The sequence below is a fragment of the Ctenocephalides felis genome, unplaced genomic scaffold (genome assembly GCF_003426905.1).
Source record: "Ctenocephalides felis isolate EL2017-DRISC unplaced genomic scaffold, ASM342690v1 CF-g0.4_SCAFFOLD_01886, whole genome shotgun sequence".
NCBI lineage: Eukaryota > Metazoa > Arthropoda > Insecta > Siphonaptera > Pulicidae > Ctenocephalides > Ctenocephalides felis.
The window spans coordinates 133,977,462-133,986,677 of record NW_020538040.1 but is presented as its reverse complement, the minus strand read 5'-3'; the positions used below and the strand labels follow the sequence as shown (position 1 = coordinate 133,986,677).

The 9,216-nt window shown below is 29.3% G+C and overlaps 1 protein-coding gene across 1 annotated transcript in view; it reads right to left on the bottom strand.

Moving 5' to 3' along the window:
• The window catches only part of LOC113375578 (trypsin-1-like), a gene marked incomplete in the record, with an annotated part of 382,748 nt that overhangs the window by 221,083 nt on the left and 152,449 nt on the right, over positions 1–9,216 (bottom strand).

Genomic DNA, 9,216 nt, shown 5'->3' with positions numbered 1-9,216 from the left:
TGATAAAGTACATAAACTTGATATTATTCAACCACAGCAAAAAAAATTGATTCCATATTTAATTAGAAGTACTTGCAATGTTGTACTTCTGATATAGAAAATATCTTGTGTTTTACTGTAATATAGCTAATATATTATAAGCTTTCTAGTGATGTAATTAGATATCTAAAACAAAAATTGTTAACACTATTCTTGATGTTTGAACTTTTAAATAACGGATTTTTTAATATAAGTTCCTGGGCTTCAACAAATATATCAACATTAATCTGAGAAAAAACTATGTCGTAAGTCAGGAAATGACAATTTTTTGCCTTGGAATGAATTAGTATATTTATTAAACGTAACTGTATAGATCTACTAAAATTAAAATATCTTGTACGAAAACTCCGCGGACAAAACAATGAATACATGTATTTATAAAAATTATATGACTATTTTCCAGAAATTTTAGTTTACATTTATTAATATCATAATAATATTTTATATTATATTATATTATATATATGGCAAAAAACTAATTATAATAGTCTAAAATAATCTATTTATTTTCATCCGTCATGTAGATCTATGTAGTACAAATCCTTTTCTCCAAAATTTTTAATTAATTAATATAAACCTAGACTTAAGAGTGTTTTATAGATCAAAAATTACTTAAATATTTAAATAATTATGTAAAATAAAAATAAAAAACAAATTTAAAAATGTAAGTAGTCTGTATCTTGCAGTTGTTTTTCGGCGGCGATTTCATATGCAATAAATTAGTTTAAATAAAAATTAATAAGAGCACTGTCTTTTTTATTTCCTCGGCAAACGTCGTTCAGCCATATAAAATATTTCTAAAACAAATTTAGTATAATAAATAACTAATTGATTATAAATGCTGAAGTATGTGGTATATAAAAAAAGACGCAGCAACTACAAATATTATGAATGGTTTACCCACTGCAAAGCTATCTACATAGAAATATTCATGGGTAATATTCATAGTCAAGTGCCAGCCTAGTGTGGAATTACATTTAGTTTGAATTGGCACATTTGGAGATTCAAAGTTTTTATACTTTTATTACTTCATTAACGGGTAAGTTATTGTATTTTGATACAATTATTTTTTAATATGAATGTATATATTCAATTTTGCAATAAAAACTAGTTAACCGCGTATTGCATCTTTAGTAAAAAAAAACTAGAACCCGCATATAAGAGCGCATATTATATGAAATAAAATGAAGCAATAGTGGCATAATGACATGAAATTTTAATGAAGTATAATCTATTATATATAATATAATTATTTTCATAATTTCATAATTATCTTATTGGAAGTTCAGCAATATGGCTAACTAAGTGCGCATTGCAGTACACTACTAGTTTCGCAATGAATTCTTGCACTACGTTTCATTCATTAGCAATATAAGAACCTAGATTTTAGTTCCAAAATAAGGTTTGATTTTAGAATTACATGTGTTAGACCAAGAATTGAGATCTGTTGAAAAACCTTTCTTCAACTTAGGAGGAAACCGATAGACTGAACATCAAATAAAATTAATCAACTAGTTTTAGGTTTCTTTCTAGAACAAATTAACGAAAATTACTGTAAGATAGATCATGGCACAAAGGTCCATCTGGAATTTTGTTAATTATACCGTGAAAACCCATCTAACTACATCACAACAAATTACAGAGCGTCCATTAATCACGTGAACGATTTTTTAAGAATTTATTTTATCACCTCTTGGTGATAGTGGTGATATTCAAAATTACCCTTCCTCCACCATCGAACATCACGTATATTTTTAGTTATAAGAAAAAAATGTAAAATTTTAGTTTTTTTTGAAAATGTCTTACTATATATTTGGAAAATATCTAACTATACCCTTCTCTCTCCGCCACGTGATATTTTGTCAAACCCCCCTCCCTCTAGAGACTTCGCGTGATTAATGAACGCCCCCGTAACAAACAACTATCAAACTATGTTCAGTAAAATTCTTAGCTAATTCATTATTTTTCTAAAATTTGTCATCTGCCCCTTTTTATGACGCCTATGGGGTCACATCTTAAGTCCCCTATAATCCAATCAGTGGGTCCGTTATTTACTTAAGACGATGCAGTTTAATCATTGAATTAGACAACAAAATTGAATATAACAATCTAAATATTAATAAATATAACAAACAAAAATCTTTAAGAACTCTTATTACCACAACAAATCTGCTTTAGTAGGTGTATTTTCGTTTTATGATCAACAGACTTGCGCAGTGTTCTCGGCCTAATTTTGTTTTTAATTTTTACAGCTGACATTCCCACCTCACCTGACACAGAAGACATAGCCTCATTTGCTGACGATATCTGCACTCTTTCAAAACATGAAAATCCCACAACTGCTTCAGAGCAAACTTCAACGTCACTTAACATCATAAGAAAAATGGTACAAACTGTAGAGGCTTGACATCAATGGCCAGAAATCATCCCAACATCACTTTACACTCAAACACGAGACATGCCCACCAGTAACTGTGAATGAAATAGAAGTCCCTCAGGTCGAACACGTAAAGTATCTGAGCATGCATCTGGACCGCAAACTGAATTGGAAAATTCACATGAAAAAGAAAAGGCAACAGCTTGAGGAAAAGTTACGTGAACTATATTATTTAACTGGTACGAGATTCCATCTTTCTGTACACAACAAACTACTGGTATATAAAGTTGTACTTAAGTCGATTTGGACATATGGCATAGCACTTTGGGGCACTACATCTAAAAGTAATGCTAACATTATTCAAAGGTTTCAGAACAAAGTCCTTAGGATCGCTCTAGGCGCCCCAAAATATACTCCCATCTGGCTGTTAACCACAAAGACAGACTCGAAGAACACCCAAACGAGTTGGCCAACGCACTGCTATCCACAAACACAACACGAAAACTCAAAATAAAAATATTTAGTGATTTAATTAGCTTATAATTACTTGTGTCACATTACATTACTTCTTATAAAGAAAAAATGCAACTGTGCATTTTTCACTATTTATATATCGATGTCATTTTTCATATATAATTGCCAAAAGATTTACTTAATGTCTATGCAGGACAGTTGTAAATATTGTTTAATAAAAAAAATCAACAGACTTGTTTCTTGAAATACAATTATCAAAAATAAGGTGAATTCTGTTTGAAGTACAGTTTTTATAGCACCTTTTTTTTACAAAGATCACGTTACATACAATGGAACTTGGTCTGAAGAATTTACCATCAGAATTGGAATAACTATTAATTTAATTTATATCTTGTGAAATAGCCATTTTAACTCATTATATTTGATGCATTTCATTTTATACTATTTTCTTATTGTTCACTCCTTTGCTAAGCAGTACAAAGGTTTAGTTTGTTCTTTTTACCTCAATCACATGTAAGCTTTTATAACCTTAAAGATAATAATATCAGTTTTGAAATAATTAATTAATGTATACTTAAAAATTAAAAACAACAGTTTCAAAAAAAAAAAAAAAAAAAAATAACAGCAAAAAAATACTTTCGTTAAAAAATTGACATTGTGGCCGTTTATCTAGCGATAGAGATGTCGCCTTACTTAAGGCGATGGCTGATTACAACCCTTGTTCTCTCTACTTTGAAATAATATCGTTAAAAAATTATGTAAAAATTCGTAATTTGTATTTGTAACTTATCGGTCGATTCTGCCGCTCAACAGACCGATATTATGATAAGGCCATGCTACGCTCCAACTTGCATGCATTATGCTACTGATTTATACTAAATATTGCCAAAATGTCATGTATTTGCTGTGCAGTCAGGCGTTTTACACAAAAACTGCAACGTCACATGTAAGTTATGAAGCTGGGTCAGAAATATCCTGTTATCAAAGATCGTTTTTTGACATTTGTGCGGTTTTCAGGTTAGGTTTTCTATCTGACAACATGAGAAAAACGCCTGACTGCACCAAAAAACACATGGCTTTAGCCAATTATATAGAACGAATTAGTATGAAAAGTTCTTCATAACATATCCTTGCCATAACATTGGCCTGGTATGCGGCAGAATCGGTTCATTAATTCTTATTTTGCAGACAGAAGCTCAAACAAATTTTGAAGTAAAACTTCTTCAGCCGCGACTAGGGTGTAAATCCGTACAAATGCAACGGAAGTGCGTTACGGTCGAGTCGAGTGCCAATGATTCGTCATTCGCTCTCGATGATATCATTTCTATTCGGGTCGATTGTGATTAGTCGTCGTGTATGTGAATAGAGATCTGTCGTTGTATGCGTACCGTCAACAACGTTGTATGCGTACCGATATCAACAAGGAAATTGGCATAGATAAATAAACATTTTAAAGTTACATCGTAGTACAAATCTTGATTTAATGAAAAATGCCTGAATCAAAAAAATAGTTTACCCTGTTCCTTGAAAATAATAAATTACACATTTGTTCCGTGAACTAAAAGTAAGTTTACTGATTAAAAATTATTTCTATATTATTCTTAGTTTCTATAAATATTTGAAGTTATTAAAATGGAAAATATTTTTTAGGCAAGACAGATATTACAGCTGTTCAAAGAATGATATTATATCGCCAGCGAAAAAGTAAAAAATATAAGCGGTCAATGAATGTATGTTAATTTTAATTACATGAAGTTCTTCAAACACAATTACATGATGAGTGAAGTTATGAAAACAATATTTGTTTAGGCGTTGTTTAACATAATCCACTAATCAGCAATTACTTTATTTCTCTAATAAAGGTTCATTTCTAAATGCTAATTTCAATGAAAAACAGATCATGTCATATTTGAAGTATGACTTTAATTACATTATTGTTTTTGAATATTATATAAATGTTGAATATTATATAATAATTTTAAATATTATATAAATATGCAAATTATAATTTATCATTATATAAATGTGTATATGGTTGACACTAATAAATGTGTGCATCACGAGTGTATTAAACATTATTCGAAGTTATTATATGATGTATTTTTACTTAAATGCCATCTTGTGCAGTAGCAAATACGTTTTACTTCAATCGCGCGTGAACCTTACACGCACTCTTTTTTCTGATGTATGTCTATGTTCAGAAATCTTTGGAACGTATAGATATGCAAATATTTTCAATTTTTGGACGATTACTATAACTTATCCTACGAGAAGTTAATAATATTAGTTTAAATACCTATTACAAATTGATAAGATCGTGATATAAATATTTGACTTATGATAAAATAAATAAATAAACAAATGCACCTGATTCATTTTATATCAATTAGTTATTAACAAACAACTTATCAACTTGTAAATTATACGCCATAGGACCCGATAAGGTACCCGGGCATCACAGTAATACGCAATGAATAATAATAAGTCGCGATAATATTTCGAAGCGTTCAGTTTAGTGGAACGTCGTATGTCGATCGTGCGGGCGCAGAACCGATCGACTCCAACCTACAGGTTTCAAGTGGCAGAGGTTAGTGCACTTCTGCCGTACAAATGTCCGGACGATTTCAAATGATCCTCGTCGTCATTGTTTCATTGCTCATCAATCTGTGGGCACAGGAGCTGAACGCCTTCAAAGATGTCGCGGTAAGTAATCTTTTCAATATTTTTGTGATTTTATTAGATATAGGCTAAAGCAGGGCTTAAAGATCCAAGGTCCACCACCAATATCTCAAAAACAAGTAAAGTTAGAATTTTTTTAACAACAATATTTGAAACTAGAGGGAATAAGATTCATAATCAGCCATCGCCTTAAAACAAGCAACGTCGATATCAAGATATAAACAGCAATATTTGAAAATCTATAACAACAGTATTTTCTTTATTTGTTAGCTTTTTTTGGTTGTGAGCACTATTGTATAATATGCGAGACCTTAATATAATTTTTAAGTATACGTTATGAAATTGTTTTGTAAAATGTATTGTTAATTCTAACTTAGCTTACATGCGGTTGGGGTAAAAAACACGAACTGATCCTTTACCCTGACAAAGGTGTAAACAATTTAAATAGTAAATAAAAATGTATATTCAGTTAAAAAACAATTTTGTGAAAAATAATTTAAATGAATAGTTATTTTAACTCTGCTGACAAAATATTTCTGACAAAATACCAAGTCATGGTTATGTACACAGTGTTATTTTTGCCAAAAATTTACCCATTAAATTTATAATTTGCATCGGTTGAATAGTGTAGATAGTATTCCGTAAAATTTCTTTAAATTGGACATTGGGTCTGTTTGCCCCCTGGCTGTCCCATTTTACCCTGCCTATGGAGTAAAAAGAGACAGGTGACAAATTTTAGAACAATAGTAAAAATACACATTTCTATAATTAGAAATTAACTGGGATTTTACTGAACATAGTATGATAGTTATTTATTTGATACGTGTTATTTGTTATGTAGTTCATTTGGTTTAGACAGTATCATTACTTAAAGTCAAATTGGACCTTTATGCCCCGCCCTATCCTATAGACTATAGGTAAACAAGAACGCTCAAACCAATTAATTTACAATTTCATAGTAAACAACGAATAATATAATAGTAAGTTGTTACAACTTGCATTTCTTCAAACCAATAACATAATTGAAAGATAGATAATTAGAAAAAACAATAAATTTTGTTAATAAATTAGATGAATGATATATAATATAGAAAATTAGATAAAACTTGCACTCCTTAATCAATAAGGTTGATATTTAGAATGGATAATTAGATCCCTCTTTCAATAGAATATAATAATCTTGAGTAATAAAAATTGAATTTCGCAATTTTTAAAATTATCATAGAATTTTGAAATTTTGGTGCGGTACATTATTCTGAATTTTTAATGATTTGAATAGCAGAAAAAAATTAGCAAATAGAATTTTTTGGCGAAAACAAGCTTCTCTTTCTGAAAGTCAAAAATATTAAATTAAGTTGATGTAAATAAAAAAGGTTTGTATAAAATTTTAAAGAGAGTAAATTTTAAAAAATCGTACAAATGTTTACAAAAATTAACCCTAATTTAAGAATCTTTATTTTGAAAATAGTAATATAAAATTAAATTTTTTTATATATAAAACAGAATTTTGTATAAAAATATGTCCTAATAGAATAGCTGAAACAATGTATTTCTATTTTCAGCCTTCAGACCGAGGCGTATTCAATTTTCTATTTAGCGATAGCTGTCCGAGATGCAGTAAGTTTTATTTTTATTAGAACAACATACAAATAGTTTTATGATATATAAACTGATCTAGTTAAATAATGCGTATTATAAAAATTATAATAAAATGCCAGTTGCAACACGAAACAAGACATGCATATACTTTTTGTTTTGAAACTTCGAACTTTATATATATATGCAGAAAGTTATGCTATTCAACGAGCACGTAGTATTAAAACTGATGACTTCGCTTTTGGCTTTTAAAGCACTAAATACAAGTTACATAACGAAGAAGTGCTGTAAGTCAGAAATGCTATTTCTGGTATATATAATAAGACTCGAAGTAATATATATGATGATATAATACTTCTTGCTACCAAATGATCGGAACTGGATGTAATAAGTAAACCAGGATTATAACCTGGTTGTATATAGTGCAACAAAAACTGATGTTACACAGACACATACATACACACATATATATATATACTAGGTGCACTCCGTCACCACCCACCGCATTAATTGGATTACAACTCTTAATTCTGATTTTATCAGAAATCGTAATACACTATTTTAAAGGTAATTAAATGAGCTACAACTTTCTCTATCATAAATTTTACCGTAACTTCTCTTATTTTGAAATGGCAAAGGATTAAAAGACTCAAAAGACACTGTGGTTGGACACCCTGTCAATATTTGTGTAACAGAAAAATAAATAAATAAAAAGCAATAATTAGTCAGGAAAAGACCTTTAATTTTTATCTATATACCTTTATACGTATCTTTTATTTTTTTTTAAATAGATTCTTTTCATGGAATCGTGAGCTTTTTGGAAATCGTTTGTACTAAAGTTGTGGTATTTTCTAGAATCTGTCAAGATCTCTTAAACCAAATTGATTCTAGAGGAAATACGATTATTTTTAATTTTGGTGGAAATGACACTCAAAAACTATTTGCTTTAAATGAAAAAAATATTATATGCGTCTTTTACCTGCATGATAGCTCACTCATTTTATACGAAGAAGTACTCGTTTTAAAGCTTCTTTTGAGCACTATCAAACCCCATTTTCATATCTAGCCTAATATTGTTCCTAGAACAATTTATAGAACAGCGATTTATTAGGATTTTTATTGATATAATTTTGTTCATTACATGATTTTTGTTAGAATGTATATTTTTATAAATATTTGCGAAAAACGATAAAAAAAGCAAAAAAAAAAACAAATTTTCAGTAGCCAGTAACTTGAAAAGTAATTTTTTTTTGATAAACATTATTAAACATTTTTCTCTTCTAATTAGTTCTTTTATCAATATCCGACGTCATTTTAAAAGAGATACAATTGAACCACTGAAAAGGGATGTCATCCCCCCGGGAAGTGGGGCAAAGGAGTCTAAATTATTTTCACCTTTAAACTTGAGAGTAAGATGAACCTAATTTCAAAATTTCATGCGAATTGGAGCACAATAAAAATATTCAGACCCAAAATGCTCCATTGTCTTGAGTAAATATTTCGTATCCAATGCCAAACATACGAGTTTTTGACACAATGAAACTTCTAAATAATTGTTTGAATAAGTAAATTATTTTTGTATCGTGATTTAGTAAAGTAAGACAAAACACAACTGCATTTAAAAGTTCAAAAATAATAATCTGACAAAGTAAATTATAGGCTAAGTTTGATGTGCGATCACTGACAGACGCTGCGCAGACTGCATCACATGTCAGATGTAGACTGTAAATAGTATATTATTTTAATTTTTGGCACAACTCAGCTGTTTTTGGGCAATAATAATGTAACCATTACATTTTTCTTATTCATAATCAAAAATATATTGTATTTTAATATTGTCTTAGCCTATAAGTGAATGGAAATGTTTGGCACATGACAGTCTTCACTTGTTTTTAATGTCAAACTATGCCTTAAATATTTTCAAAGTCAAAAAATTATAAGCGGTTTTTTGTAATTTTTTCCATTTATTTCTACAATCTAAGTGAATCTACAATCTACAATCTACAATCTACAATCTATGAATAAAAAAATTCTAGAAAATTTTCCGAACA